Source organism: Dendrobates tinctorius, unplaced genomic scaffold, assembly GCF_039654945.1.
Source record: "Dendrobates tinctorius isolate UK_male_01 unplaced genomic scaffold, ASM3965494v1 ptg000006l, whole genome shotgun sequence".
In the NCBI taxonomy this organism is placed as follows: Eukaryota; Metazoa; Chordata; class Amphibia; order Anura; family Dendrobatidae; genus Dendrobates; species Dendrobates tinctorius.
Genome location: NW_027361674.1, coordinates 5,375,114 through 5,396,522, shown reverse-complemented (window position 1 = coordinate 5,396,522; position 21,409 = coordinate 5,375,114). Strand labels below are relative to the sequence as shown.

The 21,409-nt window shown below is 47.6% G+C and overlaps 1 long non-coding RNA gene across 2 annotated transcripts in view; it reads left to right on the top strand.

Annotated features, from left to right (window-relative positions):
• Positions 1–21,409, top strand: part of LOC141084788 (uncharacterized) — a 347,720-nt gene that overhangs the window by 209,272 nt on the left and 117,039 nt on the right. Inside the window, exons 3-4 of one of the 2 annotated variants that reach the window (XR_012231117.1) lie at positions 2,303–2,464; positions 6,519–7,215. This is a non-coding gene — a long non-coding RNA (uncharacterized lncRNA). Of the gene's footprint in view, positions 1–2,302; positions 2,465–6,518; positions 7,216–21,409 lie in introns of those variants that run through there. The other variant, XR_012231118.1, reaches the window with a different exon arrangement.

Genomic DNA, 21,409 nt, shown 5'->3' with positions numbered 1-21,409 from the left:
TTTCTAGTATATTACATAATAAAAGGGATAATGTCATGTTAAAGTACAACTCATCTCACAAAAAAATTGCCCTCGTACAGCTACTGTATGTTGATGGAAAGATAAAAAAAAAAGTTATGGGTTTTGGTAGAAGAGGAGGAAAAAAACAAAAGCGCAAAAATGGAAAATCACAGTGTGGAGGGAGAGGTTAAAAATGATTAGCTATTCTTTTTGAGCAACAGTATGGCATTTATTGTTTAGCAGTCACAGTTCTGTACTTTTAGTAGTGGGCGGACCTGGTATAACAGCTCCATCCCATTTTAAGTGAATGCAATACTAGGAATAATCTCTGCTACAAGTCAGGAGCTTTGCTGCACCGGCCAGCAGGATGCCAATGTCCCCCTCTGATATTATATTGACCGCCTAGCCTCAGGATAGGCCGTTTACTTTAAAGAACTGAAATGCATTTTTGAAGATAATAGCTTAAGTATTAGATTTTGAACTTTGCTAGATTATTTTGGATCTGTCCAGCACCAGGGTTCTTATTGCAATTTTTGTTAGCTGAGCTTCAAAATCAAGCATAAAGCTTAAAAGTGGTGTCCTCTTTAATTATTTTCCACTAAGCTGGCCTGATATACTGAAACCCACCCACTGCCACTCCTGGTTCGACTCCCCACTGCATCCTCTGCTCATTTTTGACATGGCGGCAGCAGTGACTCACATGACTGCTACAGTCAGTCACTGTGCATCTACATCTGCTCAACCTATTTGAACTAGCTAAACCCTTTTAATGCACATGGGCATATTATGAGTTTCTGAAGTATTTGGATATAGGTGACAATGCAGTCTCTACACCGCCTACAGATACACCCCTGTTTCTAATACCCAAGGATGTTGATGGAAAATAATAAAAAAAATTATGGCTTTTGGAAGAAGGGAAAGGGAAAAAAAGATGAAAAATTTACCAAGTGCCCCTCATATCCGCTCAGTTGAGCCCGACTCTTGGTCATTTTATGGATCATTGTTCGCAGGGCAGTTCTATTCCACGATGCTTCTTTTAGTTCATCAATGGTCATTCCTAAGTCACACTTTATGGTGTCAATCCACCAGATTTTTAGACATCCTCTTCTTCTTCTGTCACTGACTGATCCAAGCACGATGTTTTTCTCCAACAACTGACTCTGCATAGCATGGCCAAAATAAGCTAATTTTTGTGTGGTTATCTTAGTGTATAGTGACAGTTTTGGCTTGACTTGGTCCAAGACGTCTCTATTGGTTATCCTCTCTATCCATGGAATATGTAGAAGTCTCCTGTAGCACCAAAGTTCAAATATGTCAATTTTTTTTTCTGTCCACCATCTTGAGTGTTCAGGCCTCACATCCATATGTTGCTATTGGGAAGACAATTGAGTTGACCAATTTGTATTTGGTAGCGAGGGGGATGTTTCTGCTCTTACAGACCTTGTTCATGCCGACCATTCCATTCTGTCCAAATGTGAGGGTGTGGACTGTCTTACCTTGTCCCTATCTTGAAGACAACCGCCGTATGCATATGTGTAATGTGAACAATTTTATGCATTTATTGCATGTGGGTATTATGCCTATGTAATATGTTATGGTAATGTGTAGGATAGCGGGGCAAATGCAAAAAACCCATAATAGTTTATAAAGATCAGTGTTTTATAGATAAAAGGGAAAAAAAGTTTATTAATAATATACTGTAAAGATAAGAAATAGATAAGGAATAGTTAATGTTAGATTCAGGCCCACAGATGGGATTGGAAAAGTGTTAATAAAAGGAGAGGTACTTCATTGTTATGGATGGTTAGGAGTAGTGGACGGTTTAGGCAGGTTCATGTTGGAGTGGGCTGCTGGGGTCAGCAAGGCCTATCACTAGGGGCAGTGATTTGCCATACATATACTCCATGCAGATCCATTTGGCTCAGGACCTCAAGATTGGCGCTGGGGTCATCGGGCACATTTCATCTGCAGGCCTGCACAGGAAGATGGACACAAATTCTCAAAGGCCGAGGATGATGGAATCAGGACACACTTCAGTGAAGCGAGATCCCTAGAGGTAGTGGAGACATCAGGAAAAGGGATGCTCTATCAGGAACGAGTGCTAGGGCTGAAGTTATGTCTGGTACCTGAGGGAAAGACCTGTTGTTCTCTATCCTACATGCTCCACTGTAAGGTGTGCAGAAGCCATGGCAGTTGATTTTGAAACCAAAGAATATGAAATAGTCAACAACTTCAATATATTGATATTGATGTTGCCCGTTTGTGCTGCTGTCATGATCTTTGTTTTTTTTTTTACTTTCAGATACAACCTGGATTTCTCACTCTCTTTCTTACCTGCAAAATAAGTTTCTCAAAATCCTTCAGGTTCTCTGCCCAGGAGTGAAGGAGTTAAAAGCCAGTAGTCCAGACTTACCATTTATATTGGGAAAAGAGGAAAAATATGAAGTATGCAGGTGAGTCTTTGGTATCCTTTCCCATTCTCGGGTCCTCTACCAGAGGCCTGGGAGTTTGAGGGTTCTGCGCAGGATCTTAGTTGTTCCCAGTATTGCACTTTTCTGGACAGAGAGCTCAGATGTTGCTCCTGGGATCTGCTGTAGCCATTCTTCCAACTTAGGGGTCACTGCTCCAAGTGCTCCTATCACCACTGTAATCACTGTTGCCTTCACCTTACACATCTTCTCCAGTTCTTCTTTGAGACCCTGGTATTTCTCCAGCTTCTCAAATTCCTTCTTTCTGATGTTGCTGCCACTTGGTACTGCCACATCTATTATCATTGCTGTCTTCTGATCCTTGTCTGCTATCACAATGTCTGGTTGGTTAGCCAATACCTGCTTATCCGTCTGGATCTTGAAGTTCCACAGGATTTTAGCCCTTTCATTCTATACTACTTTTTCTGGGGTCTCCCACTTGGACTTAGGGGATCTTAGCCCATATTCTGTGTAGATGTTCCTGTATACAATTCCCGCTACTTGGTTGTGGTGTTCAGTATACGCTGTTCCTACATGCATTTTGCATCCTGCCGCTATGTGTTGGATGGTTTCTGAGGTCTCTTTGAATAGTCTGCACCTTTGGTCTTGTCTTGTGTGATATATTCCTGCTTCTATGGATCTGGTACTTAGTGCTTGCTCTTGTGCCGCTATGATTAGTGCCTCTGTGCTGTCTCAGAGTCCAGCTTTCTCTAGCCATTGGTAGGATTTCTCCATGTCAGCCACCTCCATTATCTGTCGATGGTACATCCCATGCAGCGGCTTGTCTTGCCATGGCTCTTCATGGTCCTGTTCTTTCTTCCAGATCTGTTGTTGCTGCTACCTTAGGCTTTCTCTCAGCATCTCCCCTTTTTGGTGTCATTTTTCTGATGTATTCCGGGATACTCCTTGTTTCATCCATGATGGTGGTTTGGATGCTTATCAAGCCTCGGCCACCCTCCTTTCTGTTGGTATACAATCTTTGGGTGTTAGACTTAGGGTGGAGACCTCCATGCATTGTGAAGAGCTTTTGTGTCGTCACATCTGCAACTTACATCTCTTCTTTGGGCCAGCACACTATGCCAGCAGGGTATCTGATAACTGGCAGGGCATATGTATTGATGGCGCAGATTTTATTCTTCCCATTGAGCTGGCTCTTCACGACCTGTCTTACCCTTTGATGGTATTTGGATGTTGCTGCTTTCTTTGCCTCCTCATCATGGTTACCGTATCCCTGTGGGATGCCGAGGTACTTGTAGCATGTCTGTACATCTGTTTGTGCCCTGCTGGTAATTCCACTTCATCAGTCTTGACCACCTTGCCTCTCTTTATTACCAACCAGCCGCAACTCTCCAGTCCAAAGAACATCCCGATGTCTTCACTGTAGATCCTTGTCAGGTGGATCAGTGAATTGATGTCTCGTTCTTTTTTCCACATACAGCTTGATGTAATCCATGTAGAGGAGGTGGCAGATGGTGTTTTCATTCTTGAACTTGTATCCATAGCCAGACTCTGTAATCATCTGACTGAGGGGGTTCAAGCCTATGCAGAACAGCAATGGGGACAGTGCATCACCTTGGTATATGCCGTATTTGATGGATACTTGTGCTAGTAGTCTTCAGTTGACTTCTAGCGATATTCTCCATAGCCTCATTGAGTTTCTGAGGAAGGTTCTTAATTTCCTGTTGACATTGTAGAGAGCCAAGCATTCACAAATCCATGTTTGTGGCATTGAGTCATAGGCTTTCCTGTAGTCAATCCAGGCTATGCGGAGATTGGTCAGTCGGGATCTTGAGTCTTGAGCGACTGCTCTATCTACTAGGAACTGATGCTTAGAGCCTCTGGTGTCGGTCCCAATGACTTTCTGAGCTGGATTCATGTACTGATTCATATGGTTCTGTAGTTTGGTGGCTATGATGCCTGACAGGAGTTTCCATGTTTTTGTAAGGCAGGTTATTGGGCGGTAGTTGGATGGAACTGTTGCTTTGTGAGGTTCCTTCACGTTCAGCACTGTTCTACCTTGTGTTAGCCAAGCTGGGTGGTGGTCTGCTTCAAGCAGTTGATTCATCTGTTTTGCCATGTGTTCATGTACCGCTGTTAATTTCTTCAGCTAGTAGGTGTGCATCATGTCTAGGTCACGTGCTGTCCAGCTCTTCATGTTCTTGACCCACTGCTGGATGTCTGCTTTTGTAATGGTGACTAGTTCTTGCTCTAGGTGGTTGCTGTGTTTCATTCTCAGAACTTGCAGTCACATTGCACTGGTGTTGTGTGTTTTTTTCCTTCTCCCATATGTTCCTCCAGTATTTTTCAGTCTCTGCTATTGGTGGAGTTGCTGCCTTTGTGCTGTAACTATGTAGTTGGGAGTACACCTTGGATGGTTCTTTGGAGAACATGGCATTTAACTTCTTGGCCTCTGCTTATCTAGTGTATCTCCCTGTTGCAGCGAGTGCTGTGAGCCTTTGTTTAGCAGTCTCTAGGGCTTCAGTTGGGGTCAGGCCTTTGTACTTGTTATTGAGGAGGTCGCATGTTTTACGTCAGAGTCTGCTAAAGTTTGCTTCATTGTTTTTCTTATTTCAGAATTGTTTTTGCAACCTATAAAAAAATGTGGCCAATGTTTTAGAATTTCAACCCTCATTGTCTTTTTTGTGGATAATATAATTCCATCATTGGAAATTCACATATACCACAAATAGTTAATTTACAAAAAATTGCTTTCGGACATTTTTATTACTCGATCACATTTATTTGGGGCTAAACATCATTTTTCCAATTTGTCTCCATTGTAAATTTTGCACCTTTTGGGCTTTTACAGGCATTTTTGTTTTCCTGCACAGTCAACTATGATGTGGCTATAAATCAGCTGAATAAGGCTAGTTTCACACTAGCGTTTATTTCCTGCAGCGCACGGCGCCGCTAAGCCCCGCCCCCTGCCAGCTCCCTGCCCGCCCCATCCGGTCATCGCCGCCCACTAGCGCACATGGACGCTTGCGATCTGCACACCCTATCTTTAGCATAGGGTGCGCAGATCGTGCGCTGGCCGTGCGCTAGTAGGATTTTAGCGTGCGCTGCGCACTTTTGAAGGTTCGCTGGTGTACGCCGAACGCAGCATGCTGCATTTTGGCGCGCACGGCGCACCTTCAAAAGTGCGCAGCGCACACTAAAATCCTACTAGCGAACGGCCAGCGCATGATCTGCGCACCCTATGCTAAAGATAGGGTGCGCAGGTCGCAAGCGCCCATGTGCGCTAGTAGGCGGCGATGACCGGATGGGGCGGGCAGGGAGTCGGCAGGGGGCGGGGTTTAGCGACGCCGTGCGCTGCAGGAAATAAACGCTAGTGTGAAACGAGCCTAAAGCTCAGAAAAAGACAGATAAAACAATTACAAACTCCCTCTTTGAGCACAGATTCTCGATTAACTCATTCTGCAGCCAGCAGCAGACAATGCAGCATAGAGACTCTGGAAGGTAAACGGTGCAAATTTTTTAACAAAACCCAATTGTAAAAACATTTTTTAGCCAAAATTACATGCATTTAAGCAAAAATTAAAAAGGAAAAAAAATCTTGGATGCATTTTTAATATATATCTATAGAATAGTAGGATTCCTCACTATGGTTTTCCTATTTTTTTTGCATCCGATACAAGAATGGTTATCACCACCGAGGACAAGGAGATGCCTCAAGTCAGTAAATAGGATTAGGATTTACATTTTTTTCCTGCATGTGATTACAGTAGGTTGGCTGCGCTAGGCGGTCGGTTTAGAGATCAATATTCGTCCAGCATACATCTATCCACTCCTGCTCATTCACATCTGTGCGGAGATCAGAGTAATTTGTAATTCTATGCACCCCTCATTCCCCTGAAAATCTTCCTCTAATCCCCCCACCCTCTATCATAATTGCCTTTAATACATTGCAGCCGGATGGGATAAATGCAGCGCTAAATCTGATCTACCTGACTGCACAATTCTATGTTCCACTCCGGCTCCTCTCGCTCTCAACAACTTCTGCGGACTTGCAAGATTGTTCCTTGACAATGACTTAAATAATTCTTCCAGGCTCCACTCAAGTCACGTAACCGATCCGAAGATACAGTTTTCTTTTTTTTTCATGTTTACCCATAAGATCTATTGGAAATCCATAGATATATTTACATCGAGACAATGATGACAATCACAGCTGATAATTTCAATCTTACAACTAAGATGAAGAGCTGATCGATTGAAGGAAAGTAGGAAATAAAGAGCGTTCACCGCAACTCACAAACAGCTAGTATCGAATATAATAAGGGTTATCTAAAATCCATAGCTAGTCTTTACTTATTCTATGAAAAGATTTAGGGACCCAATTTATTATTAAATTTGCTCCATAATTTTGTCTACTTTTTGCTGTTTTTAGACTGTATTTTTCATTCGCAGCTCTTTTTTAAAAAAACAAAACAAAACGATTTTATGTGCGCTACAGTGTTATCAACTGTATATAGAGGCGTTATCAGTCATTGTACAAGAGAAGGAGGTGAGCTGTGACATCACCTATTGTGAATGGTGGATCCTGTGTTATCTACTGTATATAGAGGTGTTATCAGTCATCATACAGGAGGAGGTGAGCTGTGACATCACCTATTGTGAGTGGTATATCCTGTGTAATCTACTGCATAAAGAGGTATTATCAGTCATTGTACAAGAGGAGGAGGAGGTGAGCTGTGACATCACCTATTGTGAATGGTAGATCTTGTGTTATTTACTGTATATAGAGGTGTTATCAGTCATTGTACAGGAGGAGGAAGAGGTGAGCTGTGACATCACCTATTGTAAATGGTGAATCCTGTGTTATTTACTGTATATAGAGGTGTTATCTGTTATTGTCATACTGCCTGTAATGATAATGAGGGCATGCTCTGTGATCTGTGCAGAGGTCGCTGTGCAGGATGAATTAGAGTTTTGACTATCACCTATTGTGAATTGTGGTTCCTGTGTTATTAACATACATTACATGTATGTGCAAGCCGGTGGTGTATTTAATTTGTGCTGCTGATGACAATCCAGGTAAGTTAACTACACCACCAGCTTGCACATATATTTTTCTGGTCTTTCTGATCGGTGTCTTGCGGCAGCTGTACATATACCTGTTTCATGCTGCTAGCTTGCAACCATGCCAGGTGAGTGGTTCCACATATCTTATTTATCTGTACCATTGGAAAAGACCCTATTGCGTTTCTTGTCTCTTGGTTTGTCTCCATTAACATACATATTCTACATGAAGAAATGTCAGCTTAATATTAGTAGGAAGAGAGATAATAATATGGAAAAATAAAAAAAAACACTAAAGATGCAGTTAAACATGCTTAGAATACAAGCTTCTTTTAAACAATAGGACATCTTCTGATAATACTTCATAATAAATTAATCCCTGCCATTAGAGATAAGCAACTTTGCCTTTTTTCGGGTCTAGTCGTGTTTCATGAAACCTGACTTTCTCAAAAGTCGGGTCGAACGAAATCGGCCGATTATCGTGAAAAGTCGAGGGCCGACTGAAAAACGAAACCCAATACAAGTCAACGGGGAAGAAAAGTCGGCAGTGAGTGGAGGACAGGAAACACACCTACAGTGCCCATTTTAATCCCAAAAACATCAATTCTTATTACTTAAGCTTGTCAACCTTAATTTACTTTATAATATTAGTTAGGCATTGAAAACTGGGGGTTATTTGGCTAAAGTTGGGGGGGGGTAGAGCTGGCTCCAGGTTTTCATGTGCCCAGGGCCAAAGAGTGTCACTGGGCTCTTTTAACACATGCCACAATTCATGATCCTCTGATACGGCAGAGAAATAGCGGTATAGTACAAAGAAAAATACTTCACTTCTTACATTTCATGACTGATATCCATTTTAAATTCTCCAATAGCTCCAAACACGGACAGAATATTACTCCATACAGTATTATGGCCACCGCATAGTGCACTATACAGAGTAATGAGGCCCATATATTTCTCCATACAGAATCATTGGTCCCATATAATGTTTGAAACAATATATGATGAGCTCCACATAATGCTACAGTATATGATGGGCCCCATGGATGAAGCTCCACTGTCTTATGGCCCAAATAATGCTCCATATATAATGTGCCCCATTCCTAATGCTCCAGTGCATAATGGGCCCTGTAAATGCTGCTCCAGTGTCTGATGTCCACCTTTGGAATGCTCCAGTGTATGGTGGGCCTCATATATCATTCTCCAGAGTATAGTGCTCCCCAAAAATTGCTGTCCCAACATTGAAAACAATTAAATAAGTCTCCTCGCTAGGGAATCCCTGTACTAGTCTGGACTCCTCGTCTTCCCCATCGTCCATCACACTGCACTTGGACTGTTTAGGCAGAGGGCGTACAGACAAGATGTCATCGCGCTCTCTGACCAGAATGTCACTGTCAGGAAACGCAGAAGGAGCCACGGCAGTAGATCAGGGAGAGGTAAGTATTTCAACTTTGCAAGTGCTGTGATCCTGAGCAAGCAGGGGGGGCCCACTCGTTGGCGACAGCACTGGCACAGGCCCCTCATAGTACGGCGGTGTGTCTGACGGCGGGTTGACGGCGGGTTGACGGCGGGTGGGCCCTCCCCTATATGGGTGGGCCGGGCCCTCCCCTCTCGGCGGGCCCTCCCCTCTCGGCGGGCCCTCCCCTCTCGGCGGGCCCTCCCCTCTCGGCGGGCCCTCTCGGCGGGCCCTCTCGGCGGGTGGGCCCTCCCCTCCCCCTCCCACCGGCAGAGACACTTTTGTGAACTATGAGGAGCCTTGTGCCAGTGCCGTCGCCCATGAGTATGCCCCCCCACCTGCTCAAGGAACCTGCACTTTCATCTGCACCTTCCTCTTTGTCACCGTGTAAGGTGGTATAGTATGCGGGAAGGGGAACCTGAGTTTCATCAGGGTCAGATTCTGGTTGTGTAGAGTGCAAGGGGAATGTAGTTGTAAGCATCGTTCCTATTCTGCTGTGTTCCGGACTTTGCCCTTACTGTTGCCCTTAAACCTGGCTTCGTTCGGCCATACTGGTTCCTGTGACATCACCGCCTGTTGGTCCCGCCCGCCGGGTTTAAATAGCTTTCCTGGACGTGACTACCTTGCTTGTATATCTCGTTCTGTACCTGATCTGCTAGCTGGGAGTTGCACGCTGTGCTACCTCCTTCCTTCCTGCTGAATCCACCTGGATTACCTGCTGCCTAACTGCCACCGCCTGGACCTTCTGACGGTGTCGGCCTGAAGGCTCCTTCCAGCCCTGCCTCCACCGCTCACCGCTACTACAGCACTCACGGTATGCGCTGAAGATCTTGACTGCTGTGTGCGTTTCACCTGAGAGACTTATCCCTGCTACCTTTACACATCCAGTATCAATTACCTAGTGACTTTCTCTGCCACTGCACTGTGCCCGAAGATTCCCCTCCCGCAAGGGAGAGGGCTAAGTGACTGTCCTTGCCTGCATTCTTAAGACTGTGTCTGCTTACATCTACATAGTGCTGGTGTACAACTTGCTATCTACTGGACTGAGTTCTGCTGCTGTTACCACTGCTGTCATAGTCTGGCTCCGCCAACACCTGTGCTGTTCTGTGCTGCTTGTTTAATACAAACTACTTACACGTATACCTGTGTCTGTGACTCTATCATCTAGCCACTGTCTTCATAGAAACCTACTATACATCATTACAGGATATACAAGCCACCAATATGGAGACCGCAGGTGTAGAGTCCCTGGAGAAACGTGTAAGCAAGCAGCTTGCTTTGATACGGCAGGATGTGGCAGGCATTAGGACCCAGCTGGACACGCTGGAGCAACGTATCGAACACAACGCCGGGGCAGCAGAGGCACAGTTGCAACGACTGGCAAATCGGATTACGGCGCTGGAACAAGCAGCTCCTCTTCAGGGTGATCATGTTCTGGCGTTGGAGCAAGCGGTTCCTATGCAGCTCGATCGGATTGCTGCTCTGGAACAGGCCCCAGCCGCGCAGGTAGCAGGTGTTGCCCAGGATACTACACCGACCTTCCCGAAGCTTCCACCCTTCCGGTTCGCTGGTGAGAGGGATAAATTCCGAGGATTTTTGAACCAGTGCCGGATCTTCTTTGCTGCTCATGCCCCACAGTTCACTACTGAACGCTCCAAAGTTCTGACTATAGTCATGCTGCTGTCTGGTAGGGCGCTCGCGTGGGCCAACCCTTTGATTGAGACCGACGACCCTCTGCTTAACTCTATGGACAATTTCATTGCCGCAATGACGCAGATGTTTGATGACCCGAACCGAGCTAATACTGCTGAGACGACACTGCTGACCCTTCGGCAGGGGAAGCGTTCGGTGCTGGAGTATGCATTGGACTTCCGTAGATGGGCATTAGACACCACCTGGAACGGGGCAGCCAAGCAGGCCATCTTCCGCAGGGGATTGTCTACGGCAGTTAAGGATGAACTGGCACGCGGGGATTCGCCCGTGCTTCTTGGGGACTTCATCAACCACTGCATCCGCATCGACAATCGACTCTCTGAGCGCAGACAGGAGCGCTGGTCTGATCTACGGTTTAATAACACTGTTCCGTTCTCTTCTCCCTCCAGAGATGTCACCAGCAGGAGGAATCCCGAGCCCGAGCCCGAACCGATGCAGGTGGATGCCGTACGTAGAAATCCTCCTGATGCCCGCAAGGAGCATCGCTTTAAGGAAAACCTGTGCTTCTACTGCGGGGGGACCGGTCACTTCATCTCCGAGTGTCCAGTCAGGAGACGTAAGACGGCTGCAGCTATCATTGATTGTAACTCCGAGGCGGGGGAGTCCTGCGTCCTAGATCTGAACAATTCGGGGGGCAGAGACAATCAGAGAGACCTGGACTTTGCCGATATGAATTCGCTGGCATCTCTTCCATTGAACGCAGTGGTGATCTCGATGACATCCGTCGTTTCCTCCTACTTCGCTACTAAGAAGAATTCCCACTATTACCTATCCTTGAGGGTCTGCTTCCAGGGTCGGTGTGTCGAGAGCGCTGCCATGTTGGACTCCGGGGCCAGTGGAAACTTCATGGATATCGCGTTTGCAAGGAAGCATGGAATCAGGGCAGTGAAGAGGGAGTCGTCAGTCTTGATGGAGACAGTAGACGGGTCACCACTTACATCTGGACCGGTAACCATGGAGACTGAGTCGGTGAAGGTATGCGTTGGAGAGGAACATGTGGAACATTTGTCCTTTTTACTAATATCTTCTCCTCACTTTCCTATTATCCTGGGGTTACCTTGGCTCCAGGTTCAGAATCATCGCATCAACTGGGAGACCAGGGAAGTGCAGTTCCCTCCAAGTTCTAACAGCAACCCCGCTATTCCTAAGGTCGCTGCTATCCCCAAGGTAGTAGCTACGACTGAGGGACAATTACCAATGGAGTATCAGGATCTGGCAGAGGTATGTGATAAGAAGAGGGCAGATATGTTACCTCCCCACCGGCCTTATGATTGCCCGATAGAACTGGTATCTGGGGCGGAGATCCCATTCGGGCGTATTTACCCTTTGTCTGGTCCTGAATTAAAGGCCTTGAAGGACTTCATCGACGAGAATCTCGCCAAGGGCTTCATCCGACCATCTACTTCTCCTGCGGGTGCACCAATCTTCTTCGTGAAGAAAAAGGACGGGGGTCTGCGTCCTTGCATGGACTACCGTGATTTAAACAAGGTAACGGTCATGAATCGGCACCCGCTACCCTTAATCTCTGAACTACTGGAGAGGGTGAAGCAGGCTAAGATATTCACCAAACTGGATCTTCGGGGAGCCTACAATCTCGTGAGAATTCGGTCTGGAGATGAGTGGAAGACGGCCTTCCGCTGCCGTTATGGACACTTCGAGTCACGAGTCATGCCGTTCGGACTACGAAATGCTCCTGCAACCTTTCAGCATTTTGTTAATGACATTTTCCGAGATGTGCTTGATGTATTTATGGTTGTGTATCTCGATGACATTTTAATCTTTTCCAGTGATCTCGAGGAACATCGGCTCCACGTGAGGACAGTGCTGCAACGCCTGCTGCATAACCATCTTTACATCAAATTGGAGAAATGCGAGTTCCACAGGGCAACAGTGCAGTTCCTCGGTTATGTCATCTCTCCACAGGGTCTCCAGATGGACGATCAAAAGACCAGAGCGATCCAGGAGTGGCCAGCGCCAGGATCGGTGAAAGAAGTTCAGAGGTTTGTGGGATTCGCCAACTTCTATAGGCGCTTCATCCGTAACTTCTCTGAGATTGTGGCTCCCATCACCCAACTGACTAAGAAGGGGGTACCGTTCCGGTGGACTCCGCAAGCCCAGGAGGCGTTCACACGGCTGAAGGACAAGTTTGTGTCGGCTCCCATCTTAAGACATCCAGACCCAGATCTGAGCTTTACTCTTGAGGTGGACGCATCGGATGTCGCCATCGGCGCAGTGTTGTCACAGAGAGGAGGTGAGAAGGCAGTTCTTCATCCTTGTGCCTTTCTTTCTCAGAAGCTATCCCCGGCGCAGAAGAACTATGACGTAGGGAACAAGGAGTTACTGGCGATTGTGACGGCATTCAAGGAGTGGAGACACTTGCTGCTGGGGTCCTCAACTCCGATTACAGTTCTTACCGACCACCGAAACTTGGAATTCATGCAGTCCGTAAGATGTTTGAACCCACGTCAGGCACGTTGGAGCTTGTTTCTAAACCAATTCAACTTCATCATCTCCTACAGGTCGGGGGCACGGAATGGTAAGGCAGATGCGCTATCTAGGATTGCTGCTCCTGAGGAAGTGATTAAGTCGTCTCCTAGTACTGTTGTGTCTCCCGCTCATTTCATCTCTGCAATCCATCATCAGGATCTTCTGTCTGAGATCAAAGCAGCATACGCAGCAGATCCGTTGCTAAGGCAACCTACCCCCGAAGTAAGCCTAAATTTCAGTGGAGGAGTGTGGTTACAGGAGAATCGGCTGTATGTACCAGAGGTGACAAGACTTGAAGTCCTCCGACTGATCCATGATTCTAAGATTGGGGGACATCGTGGAATAACGAAGACCCAAGAGTTCCTGGCTCTGTACTTCTGGTGGCCTTCGTACCGGAAGGACGTGGAGGGATACGTGTCATCCTGCGAGGTATGTGCTCGGTTCAAGACGCCTCGTGCGTCGCCTTCCGGGTTGTTACAACCCTTGCCTATACCATCTCGTCCCTGGAGATCCATCTCAATGGACTTTATTGTTGAACTACCGGTCTCCAAGGGTAAGAACACCATTCTAGTGGTCGTGGACCGCCTCACTAAGGCAGCACACTTTATCCCTTGCGCTGGATTACCCACAGCAAAACAGACTGCAGACTTGTTGATTCAAGAGGTGGTCCGTCTGCACGGAGTCCCGGATGAGGTGATCTCGGATCGTGGGGTGCAGTTCACGTCTAGGTTCTGGAGGTGTTTCTGCGCGGCTCTGGATATTAGAGTAAGTCTGTCTTCGGCTTACCATCCACAGACCAATGGACAGACGGAACGTACGAATCAGACCCTGGAGCAGTACCTCCGTTGCTACTTAAGTCATCTGCAGGACGATTGGGTAGATCTGCTTCCCCTGGCAGAGTTCACATATAACAACTCGCAGCACTCCTCGACTAAGCAGTCACCGTTCTTTGCTAATCAGGGTTACCACCCAAGCATCTTGACGCAGTTCCCCAAGGAGGCTGCAGTGCCTGCTGTGTCTGACCATCTTTCTTTCTTACAGCAGAATTTGGAAGCTCTGAAGACCACCTTGACGACAGCGCAGGAAAGGTATAAGAGAGCAGCAGATCGTACCAGGAGGCCGGCTCCGGTGTATAGGGTGGGAGATACGGTCTGGTTGTCTACCAAGAATCTGAGGGTGAGGGCACCGACTGTCAAGCTTGGGCAGAAGTTTGTAGGGCCATACAAGATCGTGGCTCTAGTGAATTCGGTAGCGGTGCGTCTGAAATTACCCCCTGCCTGGAAGGTTCACCCGGTGTTCCATGTTTCCCTACTAAAGCCAGTTGTACCAAATTCCTTCCCAGGGCGTACTTCCTCTCCTCCAGCTCCAGTGCTCGTTGATGGACATGAACAATATGTCGTGGAGAAGATTCTGGATTCACGGATCTTCAGAAGGAAGTTGCAATACCTGGTCAAATGGCAAGGATACTCTGTCGAGGAGAATTCCTGGGAACCGGTGGAGAATATCTGTGCTCCGCGGCTGCTGGAGCAGTTTCATCTAAGGTACCCGGACAAGCCTGGTCGAAGATTGTCCGGAGGACATTCTTTAAGGGGGGAATAATGTAAGCATCGTTCCTATTCTGCTGTGTTCCGGACTTTGCCCTTACTGTTGCCCTTAAACCTGGCTTCGTTCGGCCATACTGGTTCCTGTGACATCACCGCCTGTTGGTCCCGCCCGCCGGGTTTAAATAGCTTTCCTGGACGTGACTACCTTGCTTGTATATCTCGTTCTGTACCTGATCTGCTAGCTGGGAGTTGCACGCTGTGCTACCTCCTTCCTTCCTGCTGAATCCACCTGGATTACCTGCTGCCTAACTGCCGCCGCCTGGACCTTCTGACGGTGTCGGCCTGAAGGCTCCTTCCAGCCCTGCCTCCACCGCTCACCGCTACTACAGCACTCACGGTATGCGCTGAAGATCTTGACTGCTGTGTGCGTTTCACCTGAGACTCTTATCCCTGCTACCTTTACACATCCAGTATCAATTACCTAGTGACTTTCTCTGCCACTGCACTGTGCCCGAAGATTCCCCTCCCGCAAGGGAGAGGGCTAAGTGACTGTCCTTGCCTGCATTCTTAAGACTGTGTCTGCTTACATCTACATAGTGCTGGTGTACAACTTGCTATCTACTGGACTGAGTTCTGCTGCTGTTACCACTGCTGTCATATAGTCTGGCTCCGCCAACACCTGTGCTGTTCTGTGCTGCTTGTTTAATACAAACTACTTACACGTATACCTGTGTCTGTGACTCTATCATCTAGCCACTGTCTTCATAGAAACCTACTATACATCATTACAGTAGTGGTCTGGGTCATTGTACCAGCAGAATCATCTAGCAGTGGCTGGGCATCAGTGCACTTGTGGCTCCCCCAGGAGTACGGTCACCACAGTGGCATTACTTTCCTCCTAGGTAGAGTTGAGCGACTTTTGGTTTTTTAGGGTCGCGTTTCGTTTCGTGAAACCCGACTTTTCCAAAAGTCGGGTCGAGCAAGATCGTCCGATTATAGGGAAAAGTCGGGGTCGTCCCGAAACACGAAACCCAATGTAAGTCAATGGGGAATAAAAGTCGGCAGTGAGAGGAGGACAGGAAACACACCTACAGTGCCCATTTGAATGCCAAAAGCATAAATTCTTCTTACTTAAGCTTGTCAACCTTAATTAACTTCATAATACAAGTTACGCACTGAAAAATGGGGGTTATTTGGCTAAAGTTGTGGGGGGGTAGGGCTGGCTCCAGGTTTTCATGTGCCCTGGGCGAAAGAGCGCCCCTTTAACACATACCACAACTCATCATGCTCCGATACGGCAGAGAAATAGCGGTATAGTACAATGAAAAATACTTCACTTTTTACATCTCATGACGAGGCCCATCTATTTCTCCATACAGAATCATTGGTCCCATATAATGTTTGAAACAGTATATGATGAACTCCACATAATGCTACAGTATATGTTGGTCCCCATGGATGAAGCTCCACTGTCTTATGGGCCCAAATAATGCTCCAAACATAATGGGCCCCATTTCTAATGCTCTAGTGTATAATGGGCCCTGTAAATGCTGCTCCAGTATCTGATGTCCACCTTTGGAATGTTCCAGTGTATGGTGGGCCCCATCTATCATTCTCCAGAGTATAGTGCTCCCCAAAAATTGCTGTCCCAACATTGAAAACAATCAAATAAGTCTCCTCGCTAGGGAATCCCTGTACTTGTCTGGACTCCTCGTCGTCCCCATCTTCCATCTCACTGCACAGTATTTCAACTTTGCAAGTGCTGTGATCCTGAGCAAGCAGGGGGGGGCCCACTCGTTGGCGACGGCACTGGCACAGGGCCCCTGATAGTACGGTGGTGTGTCTGATGGCAGGTGGGCCGAACCTGCACTTTCATCTGCAGCTTCCTCTTTGTCACCGTGTAAGATGGAACTGTATATGGGAAGGGTAACCTGAGTTTCATCAGGGTCAGATTCAGGCCGTGTAGCGTGCGAGGGGAATGTAGTGGTCTGGGTCAATGTACCAGCAGATTCATCGAGCAGTGGCTGGGCATCAGTGCACTTGTGTCGCCCCCAGGAGTACGGTCGCCACAGTGGCATTACCTTCTTCCTAGGGAGTGTGATGTCATGCTTGGGAGCAACGAAGGATCTCTCTAGCAGGTTAACTGATTGGGCGGCGTTATTCCCATGAGTCATGACCCTCCAAACAGCGTTCATGAAGGCAAAGTGTTTGTTTTACGTGGGCAGTATGGTTGCAAAGCTGAACCTTAAAGGAATGTCCAGAAGGGCACCACCAGGAGTGGAGCCTACGGTTAAATTCGACTCCACCTGGGAAACCTCAACCATGCCAGCTACAGAACAGATGCACACATTGCAAGCTTAATTCCGTTAACGAACGAGACTCCGTTATGCCCCGCGGTCCGAGTCCGGCTTACTAGAGGGACACGTGAGGCTCTGGCACATGAGATTGGCCAATAACTGGTATGCCATGCCCTTACATGTCCGTGGCTGCATGTGCGCTACACTGAAAAGACCAGTGTTTGTCGCTTACAGGTGCAGATAACCCGCTGAACAACGTTAGTGATGGGGATCACTGATTACAATTATTACCCGCGAACAATGATTTCCCAGTAAGTGCAGGTCAACCGCAGTTCCGGAATTAGGCCTAACCGTCATTCCTGAAAAAATGAAAAACTTACGTGTGCAAACCACAGGTGCTGTAGCTTGCTTAACAGCTCGCCAGCCGTTCTCACACCCAGTATGGATTGCATGTGATTGCATAAAGGTTAGAAAGGGTACCGTATCCCCGGATAACATGTATGGATAGCGTACACATTCAAAATATATGTCTGTACATCAGGAGGCAGGCTCAGACGGTGTTAGGCCCAGTATGGATTGCACGTGATTGCACAAAGGTTAGAAAGGGTACCGTATCCCCGGATAACATGTATGGATAGCGTACACATTCAAAATATATGTCTATACATCAGGAGGCAGGCTCAGACGGTGTTAGGCCCAGTATGGATTGCACATGATTGCACAAAGGTTAGAAAGGGTACCGTATCCCCGGATAACATGTATGGATAGCGTACACATTCAAAATATATGTCTGTACATCAGGAGGCAGGCTCAGACGGTGTTAGGCCCAGTATGGATTGCACGTGATTGCACAAAGGTTAGAAAGGGTACCGTATCCCCGGATAACATGTATGGATAGCGTACACATTCAAAATATATGTCTATACATCAGGAGGCAGGCTCAGACGGTGTTAGGCCCAGTATGGATTGCACGTGATTGCACAAAGGTTAGAAAGGGTACCTTATCCCCGGATAACATGTATGGATAGCGTACACATTCAAAATATATGTCTATACATCAGGAGGCAGGCTCAGACGGTGTTAGGCCCAGTATGGATTGCACGTGATTGCACAAAGGTTAGAAAGGGTACCGTTTCCCCGGATAACATGTATGGATAGCGTACACATTCAAAATATATGTCTGCACATCAGGAGGCAGGCTCAGACGGTGTTAGGCCCAGTATGGATTGCACGTGATTGCACAAAAGTTAAAAAGGGTACCGTATCCCCGGATAACATGTATGGATAGCGTACACATTCAAAATATATGTCTGTACATCAGGAGGCAGGCTCAGACGGTGTTAGGCCCAGTATGGATTGCACGTGATTGCACAAAGGTTAGAAAGGGTACCGTATCCCCGGATAACATGTATGGATAGCGTACACATTCAAAATATATGTCTGTTCATCAGGAGGCAGGCTCAGACGGTGTTAGGCCCAGTATGGATTGCACGTGATTGCACAAAGGTTAGAAAGGGTACCGTATCCCCGGATAACATGTATGGATAGCGTACACATTCAAAATATATGTCTGTACATCAGGAGGCAGGCTCAGACGGTGTTAGGCCCAGTATGGATTGCACGTGATGCACAAAGGTTAGAAAGGGTACCGTATCCCCGGATAACATGTATGGATAGCGTACACATTCAAAATATATGTCTATACATCAGGAGGCAGGCTCAGACGGTGTTAGGCCCAGTATGGATTGCACGTGATTGCACAAAGGTTAGAAAGGGTACCGTATCCCCGGATAACATGTATGGATAGCGTACACATTCAAAATATATGTCTGTACATCAGGAGGCAGGCTCAGACGGTGTTAGGCCCAGTATGGATTGCACGTGATTGCACAAAGGTTAGAAAGGGTACCGTATCCCCGGATAACATGTATGGATAGCGTACACATTCAAAATATATGTCTATACATCAGGAGGCAGGCTCAGACGGTGTCAGACACAGTATGGATTTGACGGCCCAGATTACACAGCGGAGGAGCAGGGAGAGGTAAAGATTGCAAATGCTGGGGCCCTGCCCAAGCAATGGGGGCCCACTCGTGGGCGTCGGTACTGGCACTGGGCCCCTCATAGTACAGCGGTGTGTCTGACGGCGGGTGTGCACCACCACCATCAGAGACACTTGATTGCACTATGAGGGACCCTGTGCCAGTGCCCGCACCCAAGAGTCGGCCTACCCACCTGTCCAGGGCAACGGCACTCGCACGGTGTCGTGCGCTAGGTGGTGACACCGGCCATGGGGGGGGAGGCAGCACAGTTAGGGAGATTTAGAAAGTTGCATATGTTGATGTTGGACATTCAGCTGATGCAAAAGGCGAAATAGGTGAAGTCCCAAGAAGAGGTGGACCAAAGCAAGCCATTTTTCTGTCACCCTATGTGTCATCAGGGGAAGGTGGGACAAAATCCTTGGAAACCCATGCATGGTTCATTTTAATGAAGGTTAGATCATCCACATTTTGGGTTGACAGACGGGTCCTTTTTTCTGTCAGGATTGATCCAGCTGCACTGAAGACTCTTTCCGATAGCACACTTGCAGCTGGGCAAGCGAGCTCCTGTAAGGCATATTGGGCCAATTCAGGCCAGGTGTCCAGTTTAGCGGCCCAATAGTCAAAGGGGAATGACCTGTGTGGGAGAACATCGATATGGGAGGAAAAGTAGTTTGTAACCATAGTTGACAACTGCTGTCTCCTGACACTTTCCATCGATGCAGTATTACCAGTTGTGTGAGCGGTATTTGAAAAATCAGTCCACAACATTGTCATGAAACCCCTGTCTCCAACGCCACTTCTGCTGTGTGCACCACGAACACCTCTGCCAAGCTGCCCCCGGCCCGTACGGCTCATGTGAGAACCATCACCACTGCTGTGTGCTGGGAATGCCTCAAGCAACCGATTTACCAGAGTTGCTTGTTTATTAGCCAATATTAGGTCAAGCTTCTCCTGTGGCATGATGTTTTGTAATTTGCCTTTATAGCGTGGATCCAGGATGCTGGCCAACCAGTAGTCGTCATCGTTCATCATTTTGGCAATGCGTGGGTCCCTTTTTAGGATCTGCAAGGCATAATCTGACATGTGGGCCAATGTTCCCGGTGTCAATGATGCACTGCGAGTGCTGGTTGGAGGAGCACTTTCTGGCAAATTCACATCCCTCCAGTCACGCACAAACCCTGTACCAGACCTTGCCACGCCAACATTTTCACTTGCCCCACGAGATGCATCCTCCTCCCCTAAGTAATCATCCCCATCATCCTCCTCCTCTTCTTCCTCCACCTCGTCCAGGAGAGGTCCCTGAGCAGACAATGGCTGAATGTCATCAAGGATTCCCTCCTCCTCTTCCTCCTCATCAACATTGGCTGCAGACGCCTGCTCCTTAAGGTGCGTCAAAGTTTGCATGAGCAGACGCATAAGTGGGATGCTCATGCTTAGGATGGCGTCGTCTGCGCTTACCAGCCGTGTGCATTCCTCAAAACACTGAAGGACTTTACAGAGGTCTTTCAGCTTCGACCACTGCACACCTGTCAACTCCATGTCTGCTCTCAAAGTGCCTGGCCGTGTATCCTCCCACAAATGCATTATGGCCTGCCTCTGCTCGCACAGCCGCTCCACCATGTGCAGGGTGGAGTTCCACCTTGTTGCAATGTCGATAATGAGGCGGTGGTTGGGAAGGTGGAGCAATCGCTGCAGCTTCTGCATACGAACGGAGTGTACAGGCGACCGGCGGATGTGCGCGCACAGTCTTCGCACCTTCTGGAGCAGGGCTGTTAACTCCGGATAATTTTTGAGGAAACACTGCACCACCAGGTTCAAGGTGTGAGCCAAGCAAGGTATATGGCTGAGTTTTGAAAGGGCTATGGCTGCCACAAAATTACGGCCGTTATCACTAACTACCTTGCCTGCCTCAAGATGTACACTGCCCAGCCATGACTCAGTTTGTCGCTTCAAGTACTCGGCCAGCACCTCGGCGGTGTGTCTGTTGCCCAAACACATCATCTGCAACACAGCCTGCTGACGCTTTCCACTAGCTGCTCGATAGGGGGACACATCGTGTGCAACAGTGGCAGCTGCAGATGGAGTGCTCGTACGACTGCGCTCTGTGGACGAGCTTTCGCTTCTGGAGGAGGAGGAGGAGGAGGGTCGAACGCCTACAGCCAACTGTTTCCTATACCGTGGGCTAGGCAGCACTGTCCCACCACCGCTGTACCCTGTGGACCCTGCATCCACCACATTAACCCAGTGCGCAGTGATGGATACGTAACGGCCCTGGCCATGCCGACTGGACCATGCATCAGTTGTGAGGTGCACCTTTCCGCTCACTGACTGCTTGAGTGCATGGACAATGCGGTCTTTCACATGATGGTGGAGGGCTGGG